The sequence below is a fragment of the Rhinoderma darwinii genome, chromosome 13 (assembly GCF_050947455.1).
Source record: "Rhinoderma darwinii isolate aRhiDar2 chromosome 13, aRhiDar2.hap1, whole genome shotgun sequence".
In the NCBI taxonomy this organism is placed as follows: Eukaryota; Metazoa; Chordata; class Amphibia; order Anura; family Rhinodermatidae; genus Rhinoderma; species Rhinoderma darwinii.
In genome coordinates, this window is record NC_134699.1 from 16180898 (window position 1) to 16206219 (window position 25322).

A 25322-nucleotide genomic window follows, 5' to 3' on the forward strand; every position below is an offset into this window, starting at 1 on the left:
ATTGCATGTTAGGCTGGGGTTCACACGACCTTTTTTTCAGACGTAATGGAGGCGTTTTACGCCACGAATTACGTCTGAAAAAACGACTCCAATACGTCAGCAAACATCTGCCCATTACTTTCAATGTGCTTTACGATGTTCTGTGCCGACGACCTGTCATTTTACGCGTCACTGTCAAAAGTAGAGCAGGACACTTCTTGGGACGTAATTGGAGCCGTTTTTCATTGACTCCAATGAAGAACAGCTCCAAATTATGTCCGTAAAAGACGCCGCGCAAAACGCGAGTACATGCTATTACGTCTGAAATACAGGAGCTGTTTTCTCCTGAAAACAGCTCCGTAGTTTCAGACGTAATTGCAGTTGTCGTGTGCACATACCCTAAGGATAATCTGCTGTCTTTGAACATCCAGTAAGCATTGTGGCCTCTTCTGAGATTTTTTTTCACCCACTGATCCCACATTGATAATTGATTATTCTTTGAAAACGCCTTTTAACTAAACATTCATTTACCGGAGCAGATATTCATATTGGCCATCTTTAATACAATTGCTACAAGTGATTGAATAGCGATTACAGACAAGTCTTTATACACAACTTTATCGTCTCAATGATAGTTAAAATGTCATCATTTGGTCTCTTGTATAACAATGTTACATGTCGGCTATCGTTAAACGATTCATATTTACATACTACAATGTCAGAACAACAAATGTAGATTTTTATGTTCGATCACCGGCATGGTCAACAAGTGTTTCATCACTAGTCGTTCAGTCGCTACACCCAAGTCATTATCAGCTCATTAGCGTTGGTATCTGACCGATTATCTGCTGGCGTAAATGAGCCTTAAGAGACGACTGCTCAGAATATTTTAAATTAAATATGTGCTTTAAAGGGGTTGTCCACTACCAGACAACTGATTACCTATCCACCGTATAGGTTATCAGTATATGATCGGTGCGGGTCCGCCACCCGGACCCTGCAGCAATCCGTTGCTCCGGCTGCTGTTGTCCACACTGACAATCATATACTGATGACCTATCTGGTGGATGGGTCATAAATTGTTCGGTAGTGGACAACCCCTTTAAAAAAAAAAAAAAAAAGTGGCGGTTTCTTTTAAGCTACTTAAACAAACAACCATTTACAATATAAATTTTTTTTTTTACTCCTTTTGTACCAAATTTGACTAAGGCCTCATTCACACGGCAGGGTTTCCCGGCCGGGTGCCGGCCGTTCATAAATCGGCCGGCACCCGGCTGCATTAGAAATAATAGACCCCTAATGGGACTATTCACACGACCGATTTTTTGACGGCCGGGAAAACCGCCCGTCAAAAAATAGGACATGCTCTATTTTCGCCCGGGTACCCGGCCGCCCGGCTCCCATAGAAGTCTATGGGGCCGGGTAATACCCGGCCATCACCGGGATGTGTCCCGAGTGATGGCCGGGTTTTCCGGCTCTTGCGCTCTATCTCCTCCTCCTCACAGCGCAGAGTGCATGTGAGGAGGAGGAGTTGATGCCATTCTGACGAATGGCATCGCTGTACACGGTGTGGCAGGGCCGGGGTGTACAGCAGGTGGAAGGAGCGCTGCGCTGGCTCCCTTCTCCTGTTTGTTTTAAAAGCGCCCTGGCCCGGCGACACCTTTGATGGCGCCGCTAGTAGCAGCAGCAGCTGCGGCTGCTACTACTGTAGCGACGCCACTATAGCAGAGCGGGGAGGTATCTCCCCGCTCTGCTATGTGCTAGCCGCACTTTAGCTCCTTGAAGGAGCGGAATCCCCGTGTGTTCGGGGATTCCGCTCCTGGACAGAGCGCTTGATGTCTCTGTCCATATCTGGGCAGTGACATCAGGGGAAACTCCTGAAGCGGAATCCCCGAACACATGGGGATTCCCCTTCAGGAGTTGCCGCTGATGTCACTGTCCGGATCTGCCCGGCCCGGCACGGATGCATAACTTTATGCAAACCGGCCGGGCAGAATGGCCGATTTTACCGGCCGGCACTCGGGCTCGGACCCGACCCGGTCGTGTGAATCCCGCCTTAACATTTTCTCCATTCACGTCTAAGGCTACATTCACACAAGCGTATCCAATTCACGCGCGTGAAAAACATTTGTGAATCTAATCAGTGTGTGTTGGCGTAATGCATCAGTGTGCTTTCCGAGTGGCATGCGTTATTCACGCACTCGCAAAGCACATCATTTTTTTTTAATTATTATTTTCAATCGAATTGTTGCGCAAATCACGCACCCTGTGCGGTGCGTGGTTTTTACGCACCCATTGACTTTAATAGGTGCGTGAAAACGCACCAATATAGGACATGCAGTGAGTTTCACGCATGTGTGAATGGCCCCATTGAAATTAATGGCTCTGTGTGCTGCGCGTGATTTTCATGCGCAGCACACGGACGTTATTCACGTTCATGTGGATGGGCCCTTCAGCTACATTTAGAATTATGCTGTTTTTGTCGTTACCAGAGAGGGTTGAATTTTGGGAACACAGAGCGAAGCTATTAGGCCACATGACAGATAGTGGGGGGGGGGGGGGAGATAAATTGCTGTCTGTTTCCAAGGGTGACCAGCAGAATTTTGAAAGCCATTAAAAATGGAGAAAGCAACATGAAATCCTTTAAATATTGGTACAAAATCAAGTATTTGGAAAATTTACTCTGTATGCAGAGGTAAAATGTAAAAAGTTGAATATTTTATTTAATGAAGACCCTATGGTCAATTTTCTAAACATTTTGATATGGTTCACACTGAAAAACTGATGACAAAGTGACATCACCTGTTCGCATAATTTTTAATGTGTCATCCATCGGCTTTATCGAAGGATCTGTTTTGATGTTTTGTTTTTTTTACAGTATGTATTTTTGAAGTGTGATTTTTTTTTTCCCTAGCTCTTGAGGTCGTCTATAGCAGTGTGCACTTTATTGTGGCCGGATACTTGTATAATTTTACGTATGTTTTGAATACATTTCAAACTTCTACTTTTCAATATTTTATGAGACAGACCCAGCCATTTCCACTGCCATGGCCTGATATTTATTGCAGCTAAAGCATTACCTTTTCCTTATAACACTTCTCATACCCATGGTGCAATGTCTTGAAATGAGCTTCCACAGGGAGATCTGTGTTAGGGAAAGTGTGAATCAAATTCTTTTTGAAAAACCTGAATGGGTTTTAAATGCAGGTTTGCAAAGATAAATTCCTGCTGTTATGGAGGGATGCTGCGAATGTCAGCAATTAGGGAGAGTAACAGGCCTTTCGTCAGCTTTACAGTGTGGTTGTGTAAACCACAGGGACCTCTTCCCTGATACTCATCAACCTGAAGATAAAGCGTCTCTGCCGGCTTCACTTCTTATTGATAGGAAATGAATGCCGTGGAGTATTCAGACATTGCAGAAACACAGCATAGAATGATGGGTCTTTGTACTGGAATTGTTGCAATATATAAAAGAGAAAAAAAAATGGTTTTGTTTTTGCGCAAATCGTATTGTTAAAGGGGTTATTCAAAATTGACGTTCTATCTTTAGGATATGCCATCAATGTTAGATCGCTGGGGGTCTGACTCTCCGCACCTCTGCCGATCACCTGTTTAAAGTGGTGCGGTAGGAGCACCTCTGCCCCGTCATTGTTTATATTTTTGTTCGTACTTGTACACACCGTTACTTTCGTAGTGGCTAGGCAAGGCTTCGCAGCGTTGTCCCGTTCTGCAAGTATGGGCAAAAATTTAATTGATGTTAATAATGAAAGGGCTGCGGTGTGCGTATTAGCACAGCAGCCCCTGCAATGTAATATCGATGGCCTATCCGAAGGATAGGACATCAATTTTAAAATCCCGGATAACCCCTTTTAACCCTTTTTTATATAACTTAAATAACTGGAGAAATGAATCATGCGTTTGGGTCCTGCTAAATTTTTGGCAGGTTTACAAAAAGTAGGAGCAAAGAATAAGCACCCAATATGTTGCCTGCTGAAAAAAACTAGAGCTTTTCAAATCCCTTGCCATAGACAGAGTGAAATTATAAAATCACAGAGGACTTAGAAGCTCTGTGCAAACTGTTCATACATTGAATAATACATACATTAATAATAAAACCGTAAGCTCTTAAGCTCCCTCTTGTGGTGACTTAAGGCAGACAGAATTTGATCATTTAATTATATGCAGGGGGTTGGAGCCCGGTGGAATATCAGAATATATAAATATAAACTAGCAGAATGCTGGCCCTAAAAACAAAACGTTAAAAGTGGATATTTACTTAAAAAGATATGTAAACCTTTTGAGCACATTTTTTGTTTAAATAATATAATGTATTAGAGGATTTAAATGTTGTAATTGTTTTTTATTTTAATTTTATTTTTTTACTTTTTTAGATACTATTTCTATGTATCCTGGATACATAGCTGTATCTTGCATTCAAACCTGAATCAGTGAGGTAAACAGCACTGGCGGCTGCGGGGTCCTTTGTCTCTGTCACGCAGGATCCAGCTGTTATCGATCACATCTAAGTTCATGAACGATAACCGGTGGATCCTGCAAGATCAGCTGTCGCCGAAGCCATCAGTCCCACTTACCTGATGGATTTGGGTTTCTATGTATCCAGGACACACACAACCTGTTGACAGGTGTGGTGCTGTTTTTGGAAGAAAGCAGCCATATTTTTCTAGTTCTGGACAACCGCTTTAACTCTCTGAATGTAGAGGGGCATCATTGCTTTAGATTTTAAAATAAATTGGCCCTTATGTTTTTAAGTACAGCAAGTGGGACAGTTGCCCATAGCATTCAATCAGATTACAGTTCTCATTTTTTTGAAAGGACCTTCTCTACTTTTTGTCTTTCAATTTTATATACAAAACTCCTATCACTATTTTTTTTCTGAGCTATGCCAGCATTGCCTGTGGTTGTAGAAGAGAGATATTTTGAGCCTTAGGCCGAAATGGAGGCATATAAAAACAAGCATTTCCTGAAATCTAAAAAAGGAAAACTCAAGCCACATTCTCCATGCGTGTATATATATTTATTGCATTCTTGGCATTTTTCCTTTATATATATATATATATATATATATATATATATATGTATATATATATGTATGACAGGGCTTAGGGCATCCAGGACTGTCTGCCGACTAGCTCCACCAACGCAAGTACAGATATACATATCAAAATCTACTGACAGTGCCACCTTGCTGCCCATGCCTGTCAATGTAAATTATATACTGGTAAAGCTTTTGACATAAGGTCTGCGTGTCCTTCCCTCGTGTGTTTCTCCTTTTGGCTGTCTGCTTGTGTGTGTTTCCCCACCAGGTTAATATCCCTGAGAGAATTCTGTCAGTGAAATGGTTAAGTCAGGATGACAGAACCAGCAACTCTGGTTTGTTTCTCTCCAGATTGACCAAGCAGCCACAACACCATTGTTTTCATAGAGAGGAAGAAGAAAAAAAAATGTAGCAGCTCACATTTCGCTGAACGTACGCTGCTTTCTACTGTTGTGAGTTGTATAAACGCTGCAGTCGGCCCTGTGTTGGGAGAAAGCGTGCTTCCTCTTGGAATATTCTGTTTATTTCCCTTCAGATGCAGATTAGAGCGGTCTGCAGAAGTGAGTATAGATGTTTAAGGTACTGTGGGTAAAGGTTTGAAGTATATGGGATTGAATGATCAATTCTGGAACTGAAGTCCACCTTAATGGAGCATGATGTATGCATGGGATCAGGGATGAACAAATCCCAGGAGCCAGATAGCCAATCTGCCAAGAAGAATTTGCTGTTGGCACCTAATTTGTTTGTGTTCTGTGGATGTCTGTGAAGGTTCTTATTGCTGGGCTACTAAAATATTGAAGGGTAGATGTCTGAGGTAAGGGCTTTTTTTTTTTTTTTTTTGTTTAGGTTATTTTTTTCTTCCAGAAACAGCACCCCACTCTACTATGGACTGTGTTTGGTATTGCAGCTCGGCCCTTTTCAAGTAAATGGGGCTAAACCGCAATTCCGGATTCGATCCACAGACTAAAATGGCCCAGTTTTTTGGATTAAAAGATAGACAATATTTCTGATCTGTGCTATCTACAGTATTCTCCCTCCCTGCATGGAAAGTGCGCCCCCTAGGAGGCTTGTGTTATGTATGCTGATACAAATTATAAGCACCATGACTCCATCAGCGATGATCACCCCCATAGGAATTGCCTACAGTTGTCTTCGTTTTTGGGACAGTAAATTGTATTTATTTATTTCTCTTCCATGTGCATTTACATGCTTGAGATTATTTCTTATGTACGCCCAAAATAGTCATAGTGCATTGCTATGTAAAGGCTTCTGATTAGGTTATGCGTGTTTAATGTTATATATGGTCTATGAAGGGATCTGCTACAGTACAAATAACACTAAGGGTGAATTCACACCAGAGTTTTTTGCAGGCGGGAAATCTGCCTCAAAATTCAGTTTTTTTTAAAAACGCCTACACCTCCCATTGAAATCAATGGGAGGCATTTTTGGCCTTTTTCTTTTGCACGTTTTGCGGCGCGATTTTTGCGGAGCAGTTTCCGCGTCAAAAAACTCTGTGTGAACTCACCCTTTTGCATATTATTGTTACCCGTGCTGTTTGCGCATTTGTTAGGGTATGTTCACACTGCGTTTTTTGCAGGTAGATAGCCTGCATGCCGTTTGCCGCGTTATTCACGCACAGCCATTGAGCGCCGCGGGCAAAAAACACAGCGAAATACACTTTCTCTGCCTCCCATTGATGTCAATGGGAGGTCAGAGACGTAAACGCCCGAAAATGAGGCAAGTCGCTTCTTTTTCATACCAGATGGTTTTGCCGCTCGCGGGAAAATAACTCCTCCGCCTCCCATTGAAATCAATAGGCATTTTCGGTCTTTTTTGGCGCGGTTTCCAAGTAAAAAAAACTCTGTGTGAACTGGCCTTTATTGGAACGTGTGTAATGTAGCTGCTTTCCCATAATACGACACGGACATAGAAAACAAGAATCTGAGCTATTGGACTATTTCATGAATTAAAAAATAGAATACTATAATAAGTGTGAAGACGTCAACCGGTAGGGGAGGTGCTTTTTTAGTCCATAGTAGCACTGATTTTATACTATTATACCATATACTATAATGATATGGATTCTTTGCAGTTTGGCTTACCACATGATATTTCCATTGCTTTTATGACTGTTCTATCTTATCTAGATCTTTATAATACTTGTTTCTAATTGGCTTCCTTGATTCTAGCAAAATGTGCTTGTCCCTTGAAGAGGACTGTATTTTAGTTAGTATTTTGAATAAGGGTATGTGCACACGCTAGCTTGCTTTTACGTCTGAAAAGACAGACTGTTTTCAGGAGAAAACAGCTGCCTCGTTTCATACGTAATTGCTCCTCCTCGCATTTTGCGAGGCTTCTCTGACAGCCGTAAATTTTGAGCTGTGCTTCATTGAGTTCAATGAAAAACGGCTCAAATTACGTCTGAAAGAAGTGCCCTGCATATAATGTATATAAGTGTCCTGCATATAATGTATAAAAGTGTCCTGCATATAATGTATAAAAGTGTCCTGCATATAATGTATATAAGTGTCCTGCATATAATGTATATAAGTGTCCTGCATATAATGTATATAAGTGTCCTGCATATAATGTATATAAGTGTCCTGCATATAATGTATATAAGTGTCCTGCATATAATGTATATAAGTGTCCTGCATATAATGTATATAAGTGTCCTGCATATAATGTATATAAGTGTCGTGCATATAATGTATATAAGTGTCCTGCATATAATGTATATAAGTGTCCCGCATATAATGTATATAAGTGTCCCGCATATAATGTATATAAGTGTCCCGCATATAATGTATATAAGTGTCCCGCATATAATGTATATGTGTCCCGCATATAATGTATATGTGTCCCGCATATAATGTATATAAGTGTCCCGCATATAATGTTTATAAGTGTCCTGCATATAATGTATATAAGTGTCCTGCATATAATGTATATAAGTGTCCTGCATATAATGTATATAAGTGTCCTGCATATAATGTATATAAGTGTCCTGCATATAATGTATAAAAGTGTCCTGCATATAATGTATAAAAGTGTCCTGCATATAATGTATATAAGTGTCCTGCATATAATGTATATAAGTGTCGTGCATATAATGTATATAAGTGTCCTGCATATAATGTATATAAGTGTCCTGCATATAATGTATAGAAGTGCCCTGCATATAATGTATATAAGTGTCCTGCATATAATGTATATAAGTGTCGTGCATATAATGTATATAAGTGTCCTGCATATAATGTATATAAGTGTCCTGCATATAATGTTTATAAGTGTCCTGCATATAATGTATATGTGTCCTGCATATAATGTATATGTGTCCTGCATATAATGTATATAAGTGTCCTGCATATAATGTATATAAGTGTCCTGCATATAATGTATATAAGTGTCCTGCATATAATGTATATAAGTGTCCTGCATATAATGTATATAAGTGTCCTGCATATAATGTATATAAGTGTCCTGCATATAATGTATATAAGTGTCCTGCATATAATGTATATAAGTGTCCTGCATATAATGTATATAAGTGTCCTGCATATAATGTATATAAGTGTCCTGCATATAATGTATATAAGTGTCCCGCATATAATGTATATAAGTGTCCCGCATATAATGTATATGTGTCCCGCATATAATGTATATAAGTGTCCCGCATATAATGTATATAAGTGTCCCGCATATAATGTATATAAGTGTCCCGCATATAATGTATATAAGTGTCCCGCATATAATGTATATAAGTGTCCCGCATATAATGTATATAAGTGTCCCGCATATAATGTATATAAGTGTCCCGCATATAATGTATATAAGTGTCCCGCATATAATGTATAGAAGTGTCCCGCATATAATGTATAGAAGTGTCCCGCATATAATGTATAGAAGTGTCCCGCATATAATGTATAGTAGTGTCCCGCATATAATGTATATAAGTGTCCCGCATATAATGTATATAAGTGTCCCGCATATAATGTATATAAGTGTCCCGCATATAATGTATATAAGTGTCCCGCATATAATGTATATAAGTGTCCCGCATATAATGTATAGAAGTGTCCCGCATATAATGTATAGAAGTGTCCCGCATATAATGTATAGAAGTGTCCTGCATATAATGTATATAAGTGTCCCGCATATAATGTATAGAAGTGTCCCGCATATAATGTATAGAAGTGTCCCGCATATAATGTATATAAGTGTCCCGCATATAATGTATATAAGTGTCCCGCATATAATGTATATAAGTGTCCCGCATATAATGTATATAAGTGTCCCGCATATAATGTATATAAGTGTCCCGCATATAATGTATATAAGTGTCCCGCATATAATGTATATAAGTGTCCCGCATATAATGTATATAAGTGTCCCGCATATAATGTATATAAGTGTCCCGCATATAATGTATATAAGTGTCCCGCACTTCGTTGCCGAGGCTGTATTTTTACGCGTTGTCGTTTGACAGCTGTCAAACGACGACGCGTAAATGACAGGTTGTCTGCACAGTACGTCGGCAAACCCATTCAAATGAATGGGCAGATGTTTGCCGACGTATTGTAGCCCTATTTCATAATACGCCTCGTTTACGTCTGAAAATAGGTCGTGTGAACCCAGCCTTAGTATTTATAAGCCAAACTGAGAGAGGGTCCAAAATACGAAAGAGGTGCAAATCTTTCTATTATCCTTTTTCTCTGCCACATTAAAGTGGTTGTCCAGAATATTAAAAAAACAGAACCACTCTTGATCATGGACTGTCTAGGATTACAGCTCATCCCCATTCGCTCGAATACTGCAGTACCAAACGCAGTCCATGGACAAGAGTGCTGCTTTTTCTGGAAATAATGCCTTTTTTATTTAATTCTGGAAAATTTTTCTGCCATAGTTTCTCCTACCCGGGTCTATGGACATAAATTGGAAAAAAATTGCCAAAATGTTGTGTGGCCCATTAAATAAGTCCATTTTGCTACTCATTTCTATTGTCACCTTTTTTTTTTTATCTCTCACCATGTGACAAATAATTTTGTTCATCGCTTGTTGGAGCTAAAAAAATGTTTGCTGCTAGATATTGGAGGAGGTATTTATAAGACTTGTGTGGCAGAGCAATCTCTGCACACATGCATGTTTTTCAAGTATTTCAGGTAGATCTGTTGTGTGCACTGCTCTTCTTGCATAGCAGGGCTGTTCACTTTCCATCACCCCAATTCCAAGGTGGAGTTGCAGACCAGTTTTGACTACCTTTTTAGGGTATGTTCATACAGTTTTTTTGCCAGGGGCAAAAAACGCTGCTAAAACAGTTTTTTCTGCCTCCCATTGATGTCAATGGAAAATCAGAGACTGAAACGCCTGAAGAAAGAGCATGTCGCTTTATCTCCAGCGAGCATTTTTTTCCGCTCCCGAGGGGGAAAAAAAGCCTCCACCTCTCATTGAAAACAATGGGAGGCGATATCTGACGGTTTTTGGCGCGGTTTCAGATTCATTTTATGCGTCAAAAACCATGCCAAGAAACTGTGTGAACTGGGCCTAATGGTGTATTCAGACGTCGCAGCGCTGTTCTTGCGGAGTGTAAGCGGTGCACTGCACACGGTTTTACCACAGATTGCAACTATTTTGTCGCTTTAATGAGCTTCACCTGTACTAGCTGCGGAACCGCAGCAATTCGCAGTTAAACCACACACGGTTTTTGACATGTGGTTCTCGGCCATGCCTCAAGAACTGCACCTCAACTGCAATATCTGAATACAACCTAACAATTTTTCCATGTAGAATACTACCTCTGCTAACCATACTCTCATTCTCAGAGTACTCTCAGCATTCAAACCAGTATATATAAAGCAACATACAATATGCAAGAACCACGCGCCCCCCCCCCCCCCCCCCCCCCAACACACATTCCTCCCCTTTATCTCTAAATTGTTGGTTTCTTGAAGCCGGGTACTTGCAGATTATTCTATTGCTATACAATTTAGGAAAGCTGAAAGGCTATGTAATCCTTTGCACAATTTTTTTATTAGTTTTTAAAAAAATAAATAAAACAATGTATTATGGGATTTTAAACAACCTTTTTAATTGTTTTTTATTTTAAAAAAAATTCGACTTTTAAATACACCGCTTCTATGTATCCTGGATATATAGTAGCTGTATCTTGCACTCAGAGCCGAGTCTGTCAGGTCAGCGGGACTGATGGCTTCAATGTCCGAGACATGCAGGTTCCGCCTGTGCATGAAATTCTATGTAATTGATAGCAGGTGGATCCTGCGTATCACGGACTCGCTATCACCGAAGCCGTCAGTCCCACTGACCTGATGGATTCGACTCTGAGCGCATAATTCAGCTTCTATATATCCGGGATACATAGAAGCTGTATCTCAAAAAGTCTAACATTTTTGTTTCAATTTAAACCATTTAAAAAGTTATTTAAAATCCCATAATATTGTTTTATTTTTTATTTTTAAAAAGTGTGTATTGGTTTACTTCAATCAATAGTGTTTTAAACCCTTATATCTTATAATATCTCTGCTTGCTCAAAAAGCACAATCTTCTGTAAGCCGGTGGGACTCTGGGCTGAATCTCTCTCTAAACATCGCAAGTTTTCCCAATGTTATTTCTTCGGTATTTGTCAAAATTAGAATCCATGTCATCAGCCAAGAGAGTTGACAACGGCTTTGCTGTGTATAGGGAAATTGTCAGCTAGAATAGTGATATTTGTCTCTGTGTTACCTGTGGTCGTCTAATTGCTGTGGGAAATTCATCACTAAGATCTCTGAATACACAACAGGAAAGGCCTTATCGCTAGAGAGATAAAGTGTTGTTCGTGATTGCTCTGCTGCAACTCTGCAGAAAGGTTATCATTTAAGATTGACTGATTTATCTAACCCGTGAGCTAATGGTGCTAGAACTCCCTTCAATGAGCGAGCAGGGAACATGAATAAGATGTGTGACCTTGCAGCTAACTCGCCTTTACCATACCATTGCTTGCGGAATAGAGTGGTGGTCCTCCAAGACCACTATATGAATGGAGAAAAGAGCCTGGAATTTATTTCCTATATTAACTTTCTTTTAGTTTCTCAGTCCACATATGCCCTGCTATTACAAGAGGCTCAATTAAATGGAGCACATAAAGCATTAGCTAGGAGACCAGGACAACCAAGTAATGTTACACCTAATTAGTACCGATTGATTATTTTTTATTATATGGCATAAATCAATAGTACATGTGAATATATGAAATTTAGTTTATTGCACGAATGTGCCATCTTCATGACCTGAAAATGTACAGAAACCACCTTAGTTACTAGAAAATCAAGCTGGTGTAAAACTGCGTGAAGCAGGATCAGTAAAGGTGTGGCGGAGGGGTGCTAACATATGATTGTCTCAGAGCACACAACACAGGTCTTTCAGGTTTTAACGTAGGGCCCTTGCATAAACTTTGTGCAAAGGTCCTCCCAAGTGATAAATATAGCAAACATATTAACAATAACGCCTCATGTACACGACTGCGTGCGCCGTCCGATCTGTGGAAAGATGGGACATGTTCTAGCTTACCTTGGATCGGAGACTTGGACCGTTTTTCACGGACCCGATTCACCCGCTAAAGTGAATGGGTCCGTGAAGACTATCGAGTGCCACTCGGATGCTGTCAAAAACGCCCGAGTGGCACAATTGTTGTGTGCAAGAGGCATAAGGGACTGTTTGTGCATTGAGGGGGGGGGGTAGTTTGTGGATTAAAAACAAAACAACCTTCCTCCTTTAACCCCTTAATGACCGGTCCTGAAAAGATCTTCATGACCTGCTAAATCTTTAGTTTTTACCTCTGCATTTCAGCAGCCATAACTTTTTTTTATTTTTTCATTGACGTGGCCGAATGAGGCCTTGTGTGTATTATTTTTTTTCACAATTTGGAGGCAGATTTATTTATTTTTTACGGCGTGAATATAGGAAAAAGCAATTCTCTGCAAGGTTTCTCTTGTTTGTATTTTATCCCGTTCACGTTTCACGCTAAATAACTCGTTCTAATTATTCTTCAGGTTATTAAGGTCGTTTAGATACCTAATATGTGTAGGTTTTTTGTTAGCGTAGGGGCAATCAAATATATTTTATGCAAAATAATGACTTTTGTTAGACCTTTTTTATTTATTTATTTATTTATTTATTTTTTTGCTACTTTTTTTAATCCCATTAGGGGATACATTTATTTATAACTTTATTTTTTACTTCTAATGTATTCGTATATTCCTGTATGCTAATACATTATACGGTGTCACTTTGACACAGTCTGCTGTTAGCGCAGCACATAGTGTGTGTACCGTGGCGATCAAAGGGTTAAAACAGCTGTACAGCAGAATGTTTTCCGACCCCAGCTGTATTCAGCAGACTTCTCCAATATCAGGAGCTTAGAGGATGAGCGCTCATCAGCCTCTTCTACAGCGACGCCAAAAGACGTCGTCGTAGACTACGCACATGCACCGCCTGCCGTCAAAAAATGGTGGGCGGTCGTTAAGGGGTTAAATTTCTTCATAACCAACTGGACGCTGTGTAGAGGTTCTGGGACTGATGAGCACTTCCCTTTAGTCCAATTAAATGAATGATAAACCATCCGACCTGATTCGGACAGGGCATTTGTTTGGCTTTTTTCATTATGTTCCTTTCCATGTAAACTAAGGCATTAGTCAAATTTGCATTGAATGTTATGGATCCAGAGGATTTGCTATAAATGATTGACTTTTGGAGTACTGTGTTCCCCATTGTATAGTTTGCGGAGGTAAAGAAATGTGACTTTGTATCTCATGCCATAGGCCTACATCATGCCTCAGGATGGAGCACAAATTTCATGTTACGCTTTCTCTTCTGCTAGTTGTTAGTCCATGCTCCGTTAGGCTGGGTTCACACGTCACATTAAAAATGTGTTTTGTTGCCGTGAATCGCGGCAAAACTGAATATGTTAGCGCAATATAAATAACGATTATTATTTAATTAACTGTATTAAACAATTTTTGTTTTTATTCCTTATAGAATCCCATTAGCTTATATACCATGTTTCCCAAGTACTTCATGGCGTCAGGTGTGTTGTGACAAGGACGACTGCTGGGGGTATCTAGTGAGTTGTATCTGCTTTTGAGTGTGTGAATATTTATTGGACTTTGGATGTTACATTGGATTTGTGAGGCCTGTTGCATATCCAGTAATACATCTGTGCTCTTCCTCCTCCGTCCATACGGAGATTGAAAAATGTATTCAGAAGTTATATATTAATGCCTGAAGCAGTATCTGTTACCAGACTTTGTGGAGTGCGCTATCCGAACACATTTGGTGCAGAAATTTTTGTTTTGTCCTAATGGATTTCATGCGTGTGCAGTCTAATTGCGCTCCTTCCTGGAATGTATGCTCTATTTTTTTTACGTAAATCAGGATCAGATGTTGGTGCTTGGGGTTCTTCTAAATACAGTTTTTGTGGCTGAAGCATCCAGAACATTCAACGGCAAAATGATACTTTATTTTAGAGTGTAGTTTTTTTTTTTACTCTGGTTTTACAGTATGTGTAATTATAGTGCTCCTTCTTTCTTTTCTGACTCTTTTTATTTGCTATTAGTATCTCTGCAGAGGATTTGCGGAGTCAATTTAAAGGGTTACTACAACTAGTCATGAAATAGATATTAGTATATACTAGAATACCTAAATATGGATCAGACTATTATGTGAACTTTGTAAGGTACCCATGTGTACTGCGGTTCTTGTGGGCCAAACGCAACTTTTTTTTTTTTTTAACTGTAACCATGTCAAAAAAGGGGACAAGACTTTAAAATTGAACAGAAGGTGACTTTTAGAAGAGTCATGAAAAGCAACATCGGGTGTAGCCGCGCCACATTCGTTATCAGGGTATGTGCCCTTTGGATGAATGTGGCTATCGCTTCATACGGGATAAATCTCCTTCTCATCTGATCATATATGAGATGGATGTGCACTGACAGAAGATAATTGCATTGTTTATAGGGCTATTCATTAACCTCATGAACCCCCATTATTTTGCAGTGAAGACCAAGCAAGACTAAGTCAACTTCTGTTAGCGAACACCTGCGCTCTACAGCAGTGTTTATCATTTTCAGTTCTCAAGTACCCCCAGCAGGTCATGATTTGAGGATATCACATAGAGAGGTCACCTGTTGCAATTCTTGATGCACTAACAATAGTTACATCATCTGTAAGATACTAAAAAGTTCCTGTTGGGGAAGCTTAGGGACTGAAGTTGAGAAAAACTGCTATAGCAAGTAGGACTTGGCTAACAGGACTTGGCTTAGTCTTGCTCAGTCTTCATTGCAAACAGAGCAATGGGGGAGGTTCCTGCCTCCAAGCCACCGACAAAGCAACTAAGCCACAACCCTTTTTCGCAAACATGGAAGGGATCATAAAGTGAAGGCAACCAGGGAAATATAGATTTGTTCATTTAAAAGATTATGTTGACTTATATTTCCCTTTCACTCTCATTCATTTTACAACAGAAAGTTACTGAAACTATGCTATCAAAATATTGTTAGTGACCACGGCCTAAATCCCGTCTGTCAACAAAGTGTCACTGGCCGCATAATTGTAGTGTTGACACACAAACCCCTCAGTGACACATTGTAGAACCGGAAGGACAGCATAGCAGAGTGACGCTGACCGTCACTGGGTTTAGTGTTTTGCTTTGGGATTAGTGTGAAGTTCAGACATCTCATATAGTTTCAGCAAGTATCTGATTTATTTAGTTGTATTAAACTGTATTTAATCTTAACTAAATAGAACTATTATTAATTTTACATAGGTTGAAAAAAAGACACAGGTCCATCAAGTTCAATCTTTCTCAATAAATTACCGGTCATTCATTGCTTGATTAATTATAGCCCTCAATGCCATTCGTCAGTAAATAATCAAGTTTTTTTTTTTTTTAAATAATGCTGACATAGTATCCGCCACATAGTATCTGCCATTACTACCTCTTGGGGGAGGTCATTCCATAGTTTGACTACTCTTAACTGTAAAGGACTCTTTCCTATATTGATGACTGAAACGTCTTTTTTCCCACACGCAATGAATGTTACCTGGTCCTTTGTAGAGTCCTTGGAAAGAACTGATTATGTGCTAGTTCTTTGTATTGACTACACGTATACCTATACATGTTAATAAGATCACCTCTAAGGCATCTTTTTTTCCAAGCTGAACGATCCCAATTTTTCTAGCCTTTTATTGTAAGGGACACCTCCCATCCCACTTATCTTAATCTCTCTCCAGTTTTCCTATATCCTTTTTACAATGTGGAGGCCAAAACTGAATTCTGTATTCAAGATTTGGTCTTACAAGGGATTTATAGAAGGGTAATATTACATTTGAATCACAGGTTTTTATTTCTAATTTTATGCACCCTAAAATCCAATTCTTTTGCAGCTGCTGATTGACATTGAGTGCTGCTGCTTAGATTATTTATTACCAGCATACCCAGGTCCTTCTCTTGTTCCGTTATCCCTCATTTTATTCCATTTAATGTATATGAATTAATACTATTATTGCGTCCTAGGTGCATCACTTTACATTTATCAACATTAAATTTCATCTTCCATGTTTTGCCCATGCTCCCAGCTTATCTAGGTCTTTCTGTAATACTTTATAGTCGAGCTGCGTTTTGCAACTAATGTGATATGTTTGGATTTTGCAAAAGCTTCGTGTCTGTTCAGCTTTTTCCGGAAATGAATGTATCGGATGGACTCAATAGAAAGTCTATGAGCCCGTACTCCGATACATCGGCTTTCCGGAAAAAGCTGAACAGACATCAAGCGGCTGGACACTCACACGAGCGCTTCAGCTGCTTCGTTCTAGCGATTAGTGGGGGTCTCAGTGCTCGGACCCCCACCAATCCAAACCTATGACATGTCAGAAGTTTGTCAAACGTTTAGCTACACTTTAAGTATCCTATAAAGTTTTGTATCGTCAGCAAAAACTGACACCTTGCTATCAATCCCATCCACAACGTCATTAACAAAGAGATTAAAAACAAATAGTGCACAACACCGATCCTTGTGGTATCCCACAGCCCATTTTGAGTAAGTTCCATTTATAACGACTGTTTGTTTTCTGTCCACGTCTGTTTCAGTCCCTGCCTCTGTAGCTTCAGAACAAGTGTTGTGCGGAACAGTGTCCAATCCTTTTGCAAAATCCAAATATATCACATTTAGTTGCATTACTGACATCCAGATTTGCATTTACCTCCTCATAGAAATGGAGCATGTTGGTTAGGCATGACCTGTTTTTCATGGATTCATGCTGGATATGAGTTATGAGACTATACACCGCTATCTCTTAGAATATCCTCAAATATGTTACGTACCACAGATGTCAGACTTACTGGACGGTAGTTACTCGGTTCTAACTTCTTAACCTTCTTAAATATTGGCACAACATCAGCTGTCCTCCAATCCTGTGGCATTGATCCTGTTACAATTGAGTCTTAAGTAGATGAGTTACAATGGTCTGTCCATTACTGAGCTCAATTAGGAGATATGCCATAAATGTCCGATAGATGCGGGTCCCACCTCTGAATCTAGCACCTATCTCTGGAACGGGGCCCCCTAAACCCCATCCTAGCTTACTCGGCTCCGCTGCCTTCCGGCCACTTCCTGGTTAGGTGGTCGGGAGTTACGGTAATAGCCGAGAGCTCGCTGAACGACGCTGTTTCCGTAACTCCCATAGAAGTGAACGGGAGTTACTGAAACCGCGAGCTGCGCTGTTTCCGGAACGCGGTAGCTACAGAAACCGCGTAGCTCTCTGTGCTATGCTGTTTCCGGAACTCACATTCACTTCTATGGGAGTCACGATAACAGCATATCTCATTGAGCTCGGCTGTTTACTTAACTCCCAACCACCTAACCAGAATGTGGCCGGGAGGCAGCGGGAGCCAAGTAAGCTGGAACGTATTTTAGGGGGCCCAGTTCTAGAGATAGGTGCGGGTCCCAGAGGTGGGACCCACATCTATCGGACTTTTGTGTCATATCCTGTGGATATGCCATAAATGTCCAAGATGGGAAAGCCCCTTTAAGGAAATTGAGCTCAGTAATGGACAGACCAGCTGTACTTCCTTCTGTGTTAAGCCGGTAATATTGGGTGGAGAACCTTTATTACTGTCCCCCTGAATATCTGGCACTGGGAGCTTAATGGAAAACACAATGAAAAGTATGTGTTTTAATATTCATCATATTTATCTCAAACTCTTTGCCAAGACGGACCACACTATTCATACACACATAAACCACATAGTTATTCAATATCTCTTCTCATCCCAGCATCACGTGCTATGTCCTCATTAGCTGCTGGGTGTAAAATAACGTGCAGTTAATTGGACTGTACATTCAGGAAATGTACAGGTTAAAGTACATAAATTAGATTTTTTAAGTTCGTAACCAGAACGATAACGGGTCTGCTTTTTTTCCCTCCCAGAATCCGCACTGTTGTTCATGGGCTTAGTCTGCGTTTATTTATAGCTCCGCCCCATTCATTTAAATATTGCAATACTAGAGCAACCCCAAGGACAAGAGTGATTATAGGCACGGCCGTATGCATGGGGCCTTATGTGAATGGTCATCCATCCTGCTACATATATTGGTTAAATAGTCTAACATCCCCCTCTTTTACCTGAAGCGTAGAGTTGCAATGTGCCTGTGCTTTCTAGATTTTAAGGGAGACCTAAGGATGATGTCTTAAACGCATAAAGAAGCCGTATTCCCTAAGCAGATGTAGAAAGAGGTGATTGGGAAAAGGGTCCATCTGTCTTCAGTGCAATCGAGGTTCCGTGTACCAGAACTGAGCCGATAGCTAGTAGCAATGTCTGGGGAGATGTGCTTATTTGCATCTTACCCATATGGTAAAAACAATTCAGAAATGGAGGATACAGTTTTAAAAAATAGTGTCCTAAACTAAAGTAGAAGTTTTGGGTAGAGGTGAAGCGTAACTCTGAAATGTGTGTTGGAACAGAAGGTCCACATAAGGAGCTGAGTGTGGCTGCAGCTTGCTTGAAATTCACCATTCACTGTAGCAGTAACTACAAGTGTCTCTCCGGTGGACGGTGTACACACGTTCACAATATATCATTTTTATTTGTACTGTATTTTTATTATGGTTTGTTCACACGTCGCAGATTTGTTGCAGACATTTCTGTGACTGTCCCAGTCACATGTTCCAGTATGGAACCGATTTTCACTCGCCAAAATTTCTGCAAAAAATCTGCCGTGTGTGAACATACTCAACCCTAAGGCCGGATTTACACGAGCGTGTGCGTTTTTGCACGCGCAAAAGGTACTTAACAGCTCCGTGTGTCAGCCGCGTATGATGCGTGGCTGCGTGATCTTCGCACAGCCGCCATCATTATGACACTGTATGTATGTTTGTAAACAGAAAAGCACGTGGTGCTTTTCTCTTTTCATTCATACTTTTTACTGCTGTTGCGTGAATCACGCGCGACACACGGAAGTGCTTCCGTGTGCTGCGCGTGATTTTCACGCACCCGAACAATGCACAAATATCGGACATGTCGTGAGTTTTACGCAGCGGTCACAGGCTATTGACTAACATAGGTCCGTGCGAGGCGCGTGAAAATCACGCTCGTTTCACGGACGTATTACACATTCGTCTAAATAAGCCCTAAAGGTTACTTTTTTTTTATTTCTTATCAAGATTCGGTTATGTAAAGTTTCTTAACACACAGGAATGAAACCCTGACGTGCAGAATGTGATTTATGTTCGGTATGGTGGATGGTCTACTTTAACAAAACTATTATTGGTAAGAGAAGAATGTGAGAAGGAAATAGACCATGACAAGTCTTTGTGGTTCATTGCCTTCCAGATTATGACAGGAAAGTTCACTACTCAGCCAGACCCCTGTGCTGCTTCTGAATAGATCGTATATGCTGTGTTTTCATGTCAGTTCTGTAAAATAAACTGTCTATGTGATTTATACATTATGAATAGAAAAATATTGATATTAAGCATACCCTGACTGCAATGTTTTCATTCATATTACAACCTATAGGCCATGAGCAAACCTGCAGCTCTACGCTGGAGTCTTTTTGTTGTGTTAACAGGCCGGCTGCTCAGGGGGTTATTCCTGACTGATTGTTGTTACAGACCAATACTGGTAATATCACTCGCGATCAATAATCCCAAGGCCTGAATTCTGCCGTTCAAGATGTGCAGTGCAGTAGGTTTTTAGTCTCTAATTATTTGGGAGATATTTCAGCCATGTTATTTTTTGCCTTTACTAATTATTTTTTTTGTTTCTACTTTGATAAGTCTTACTGCTGTATTCAGACGTTGCAATTGAGGTGCATTAAAAACTTCATCCAAAAATAAAACGTGTTTTTAACGTGATTTTTGTGCACATCAAATCACGGTAAAAAGGCATGTGGTTTTCAGATGCTTTTTACTACAGCACAAACGCAACGTCTGAATGGGACCCTTAACCCCTTATCAACATGTCACGTACTAGTACGTGACAGCCGTTAAGGGGAAGCATGGAGCGGGCTCACGGGCTGAGCGCTCTCCATACTTAGCGGGTGACGGCTGTGTTATACAGCCTACACCTCGCTGCAACGGGCGGCATCAAAGATCACTTTGATTCCGCCTATTTAACACCTTAAATGCCACGGTCAATCTTGACCTCGGCATTTAAATTGTTAGAATCAGGGAAGCGCCCCCTCCAACACGCCATCATGCCCCCCCACCCGCGTGACGCGATCGGCTGGTGACAATTGTTGTCATGGCGTGCTGGGGGACTAATGATGGCCCCCAGGGATCAGGGATTCAAAGGAGACTGTCAGAATCACGATATACTGCAATAATTTGTATTGCATTATATCATTTAAGCGATCCAACGATCGCTGCTTGAAGTCCCCTAGGGGGACTAATTAAAAAAGTAAAAAACGGTTAAAGTTAAAGTATTAAAAGTTCAAAAAAAAACAACCTTTTCCCATTTTTCCCCTAAAGCAATGTTAAAAAAATAAATGAATAAAAGTTAACATAACTGGTATCGCCGCGTCTGTAAAAGTCCGAACTATCACAATATAGCGTTGTTTAACCCGCTCGGTGAACTCCAATTGCTGTTTATTGGTCACCTTAGCACTAAAAATTAATTGAATAAAAAATCGCATGCATCCCAGAATGGTATCTGAAAACTACAACTCTCCCCGCAACATTTGGGCCCTCACACCACTAAATTGATGGAAAAATAAAAAAAGTTATGGCTCTCAGAATATGGCGACACAAAACATTTTTATTTTTTTTAAAAAGTGGTGAAACATAAAACAAAACATAAATTTGCTATCGCCGTAATCGTATCAACCTGTAGAATAAGATGAATATGTAGTTTTTACCGCCTGCTGGACTCCGTAAAAACAAAACCCCCCCCAAAAAATGGTGTAATCTTGGTCTTTTGCCCATTTCATCCCCCAATTTTTTTTTTCAGCTTCCCAGTAAATTATGCTGTACAATAAATGTTGCCATGAAAAACTACAACTTGTCCAACAAAAACAAGCCCTCATATGGCTTTGTCGACAAATAAAATAAAAAATGTATGACTTTTATTCCGCGAGGAGGAAAAAACTAAAATGAATAAACTCAAATTGGCCGTGTCCTTAAGGGGTTAAGCTATGTTGTGACAGGCATATATGTTTACCAGTATGGACAGCCCTGGTCCATATGGAATTGAGTGGGACCATAGTGAGTTATCAAGTCAAAAATTGTCGTACATCGCAAAAAGAGTTTAAAAATGGTGCGCATCACTTCTGGCACATTTGGTTTGTGCTCCCTTGTGTGAATGCAGTCCTATGGTTTGCCATAGTTATTCATGTACTGCTAATAGCATAAATTCCTCCGGTTGCAAAAAGTATTACATTGGAAAGTAACTCCATATCTACTGATAAGCTGTCACTTCTTTCAATTAATTTTGTGAAAACTATCAAAGTTCTGATAAAGGTGCACCAGTCTGGCGTCTCTTTTAGAAGCTGCTTTAAAGAGGCTCTGTCACCAGATTATCAAATCTCTATCTCCTATTGAATATGATGGGCGCTGCAATGTAGATAACAGCAAAGTTTATTGTTTGTTTTTTTTAAACGATCATTTTTGCCCAAGTTATGAGCATTTTTATATTTATGCAAATGAGCTTTTCAATGGACAACTGGGCGCGTTTCTCGTTTTGCCAACTGGGCGTGTTTTCTCGTTTTGCCAACTGGGCGTGTATTGTGTTTTTACCAACTGGGCGTGTATTGTGTTTTTACCAACTGGGCGTGTATTGTGTTTTTACCAACTGGGCGTTGTGAATAGAAGTGTATGACGCTGACTAATCAGCGTCATACACTTCTCATCGTTCCCACCCAGCTTCTTTTACTGCAGAGACACAGCGTGACGTCACCCACAGGTCCTTCAACCTTGGCGTCGGACAGAGAAGATACATGGGCTCCAGCCGTCCGAGAAGGTAATATGCTTGTCTCTAGGGAGTTTACTATGCTTACCTGACACGGTGATGCTGCTGCAGATTCAACTGTACTCTGACACCTGGAGCTGATGTGTCTTCTCTCTTCCGACGCCAAGGTTGAAGGACCTGTGGGTGACGTCACGCTGTGTCTGCAGCTGGGTGGGAACGATGAGAAGTGTATGATGCTGATTCGTCAGCGTCATACACTTCTATTCACAACGCCCAGTTGGTAAAAACACAATACACGCCCAGTTGGTAAAAACACAATACACGCCCAGTTGTTAAAACGAGAAAACACGCCCAGTTGTCCATTGACGAGATAATTTGCATAAATATAAAATTGCTCATAACTTGGGCAAAAAATCATTTTTCAAAAAAAAACTAAAAACTTTGCTGTTATCTACATTGCAGCGCCGATCACATTCAATAGGAGATGGGGATTTGATAATCTGGTGACAGAGCCTCTTTAAGATAGCTGATAGTTATGTGGCTTTGCAGTTTTATTTCTTTGCTCTAGTTTATTCAGGTTGGTGGATTTCACTCTTTTAAAACAGAAAAATACCAAAATGCAGACTGAACAGACGCTCCCGAGGTTGCATGCTGGGTTTGTAGCACATTGCAGGCGTTTGTATGTGTCAGTTAGTAATACTCCTTTTTAAGATGGTGTGGAAAGGAAAAACTCTGCAATGTCTGTAGGAATGCAGGGCGCCATGCAGGGAATTTGTATTAAATGAGACCCATTGTTTCTTGATGAAATTATTCAAAACAGGTGTAGGGAACAGAAAGGGAGGGGACCGAGTGCCAAAAAAACAAAATCAACATTTCACTTCTCTCTTTTTATTTTTGTGTGTGCCCTAGGATTTGTGCTGTGTATGGAGGGAATTTCAGAGTTTCACGGACATCACCTGGATCACGCTTTCCAAGGTAGGCCTTGTCGTAGATCTCATATTTTTATTCTTTTTGCAAGAAGGGCTGTATTCACATGTCGCGATATGACCGTGAGTTGTGGATACACCAACTTTCTTTTGCCCATCATAGGCTGGCCGTTTTGCTGGATTAAAATGATAATTTTATATATTCCTCTTTGCAACACAGAATTTATTCTGAAAAAAACGCCACTAAAAACTATAAAAAAGCCACTTGACGCTTGCGGTTTTTTGAAGAGGCAAAAGAAATTTATGGATGTCTGTGGGAGAAAAACTTCACTAAATGCTGGAAAGAACTTTAAAGCCAGGCTTGTTGCGATTTTTCAGAAACCAGCACTGAGAAAAAAAAACACACTGTTTGTAGTGCGTTTAATAATTCCCTATCGACTTCAAGTCATCTGGCCGCTACCCGATCCTTTTTTCCGTCAATTTCTGCTGATTGGGGACAGTCAGGCTCCACATTTGTGACTATTCACAGTTGGGATGTATTCAGACATAGCGGTAAAAACTATCTGAAACTGCATGGGTTTTTACAATGATTCGATTAGTTATTCGGTCAAAAAACGCAATTGAATTGAAAAACTCTTCAAATCGCAGTAAAAACGCGCAGGGTTTTTGGGTGCTTTTTTTGCAAAAAGGTTTATACTGCACCTCAAACACAAAATCTGAATACACCCTTGGGGTAAAGCTACAGGAAGCTGGCTTCAGTTGGGCCGATCTGCTGCCGCTCTCTCTAAAAATCACATCTGCATTATTTTTACCAAGAATCAATGCTGTTTTGCAATATGTATTTATGTCCACACGGTTTTTGCGCCCCATACTACACAGCCAGACTGCTATAATTGAAGTGGGTCCACACTACAGAACCAGGCTATTACGGAGGGCCCAGCCAGACTGTTAGAGAGCGCTCTTCACTACATTGTCAGACTGCTGTAATATGTAGTGCTCTACGCTGCACAGCCAGACTGCTATTAGGGTACGTTCACACGTAGCATAAATGCTGCGGATTTTCCGCAATATATTTTATTGCAGAAATTCCACAGTGTAAACCAGTAGCAGCAGAGCGGATGAAATTTGAACAAATCTCATCCACATGCTGCATAAAAAATTCACCCAACAAAAAGTTTATAAATTGACCTGCGTGGCGTTTTTTTAATCCGCAATATGTCATTTTATACTGCGGAAAAGCTGGTTTTCTGTTGCCGGGTTTCCCCATTGAATTCTATGCGAAGGTAATACCCGCAACAAATAGCAGCTGTTGCGATTTTCGCGGTCAGAAAAGCTGCGAATCCGCCACAACTCAGAAAAAATGGTTATAATTACTCGTAGTTCTGGCGATGCACCCCTGTCAGGTACTGCAGCCCGGCCTTCTGGGATGACATTTCATCCCATGAGACTGCTGCAGCCTGTGATGGTCACGTGGGATGAAACGTCATATCAGGAGGCCGGGCTGCAGACCGTCAGAGAGACGCGTCGCCATGATTACGGGTAATTTTTTAAAAAAATTTACCTGCTGTTTTCTTCTGTGGACATTACGCAAGAATGACTGCCTCAATTTGGTGCCGTTTGTCGGCCTAAATTCCCAGAGGGTTCCAGGGCAGATAAGCTGTGTACTTTTACAGTGTATTGTGTGGAAAGTGAATGTGAAATATTGTCTGCATTTATGTGCTGCTTGTTATGTTCCCGACATTGTGCTAGAAGACAGAAAGCTTTTGGTTGACAAATATTTAATGTGTATGTCCGGCACAAGTGACCAATAAGATTCAGTCATGGTCCCATAGTCAATTGCTTCATTTTTAAATAAAAGTAAAATAAGACCGGCACCAATCACGCTTTGATAGCCCATCTAATT

At 40.4% G+C, this 25322-nt stretch overlaps 1 protein-coding gene across 3 annotated transcripts in view; it reads left to right on the forward strand.

Annotated features, from left to right (window-relative positions):
• The window catches only part of TANC2 (tetratricopeptide repeat, ankyrin repeat and coiled-coil containing 2), a 435863-nt gene that overhangs the window by 155478 nt on the left and 255063 nt on the right, over nucleotides 1-25322 (forward strand). For all 3 annotated transcript variants that reach the window (XM_075846635.1, XM_075846637.1, XM_075846636.1), the window contains one exon: nucleotides 23403-23468. The gene's annotated coding sequence lies outside the window, so the exon portion shown is untranslated. The remainder of the gene's footprint in view (nucleotides 1-23402; nucleotides 23469-25322) is intronic.